The sequence below is a fragment of the Panthera uncia genome, chromosome B1, assembly GCF_023721935.1.
Source record: "Panthera uncia isolate 11264 chromosome B1, Puncia_PCG_1.0, whole genome shotgun sequence".
Classification (NCBI taxonomy): domain Eukaryota; kingdom Metazoa; phylum Chordata; class Mammalia; order Carnivora; family Felidae; genus Panthera; species Panthera uncia.
Window position 1 is genome coordinate 1398247 of NC_064811.1, and position 938 is coordinate 1399184.

Consider the following 938-nt stretch of genomic DNA (forward strand, 5'->3'; position numbering starts at 1 on the left):
GCGGCCCCACAGCACACCACCCAAATATTGCTGTGTGGACAAGGGCTTCGGGAACAAAAGGCCAGGAGAAGCCTCCTAAGGCCCCGGCCTGGCTACCCAGGGTGAAGGGCTGTCCTCATCAGCTGCCTATTTCTGAAATCTGGGGCCCTCACCCCAGGCCAGGGGAGCAGGGACGGTTCAAGCTGGGTACAGCTGAGAACCTATTTCTCTGGTTAGCCGGCTCTTCACCAAGCCCCAGGGCACAGCGATACTGGGGTGCTGGGTCACCAGGGGGCCAGGTGACAGAAAGCTGTGCACGATCCCCCCTGACCTGGCCCGGCAGGAAGCCAGCAGAGGCTGCTGGGAGGGGCTGCTGCCTGGGGAGGAAGCTAGGAGGGCACGTGCTGGGCAGGCCAGGGGTGCCCCTTGAGCCACAAGGGAGATGCTGGTGGTGGTGGGCGGGGCGGGGCCAGACACGGGACACAAGGCACACTTGGACGAAGGTGACATACAAGACGAGTCCCTGAGACGCTGGGTCACTCCCACCCCTCAGCAAACAAGGACACAGCAACGGCTAGGAAAATAGAGTACAAAAATCTCGTACAGGAAATTGAGGCGGCACACGCTGATGTCACTTGGCGGGGAGTCTTTAGAGCTTTTTTCTCTTTTAAAAATGTTTCTCTTTTGTTTTTGGGAAAAAGCCTCTCTCCTGGGAGCCCTGTTCTGGGCTGCTGGGCAGTGCAGCAATTTTTTTTTTTTTTTTTTTTTTTTGCTTTTTTTCTTTCAAAGGTAGATGAGAAAGCCTCCTGAGGCCTCAGTGGCTTCAGCCTGCCGTCCCCAGCGCACTCCAGCCCCCACCAGGAGGAGAAGCCCTCTGCCCAGTGCAAACAGGGCCAGTGAGCTGGGGGGGGGGGGGGGGGGGGCCCGGGCCCGGGCCGGGGACCAGAACTGACCAGATA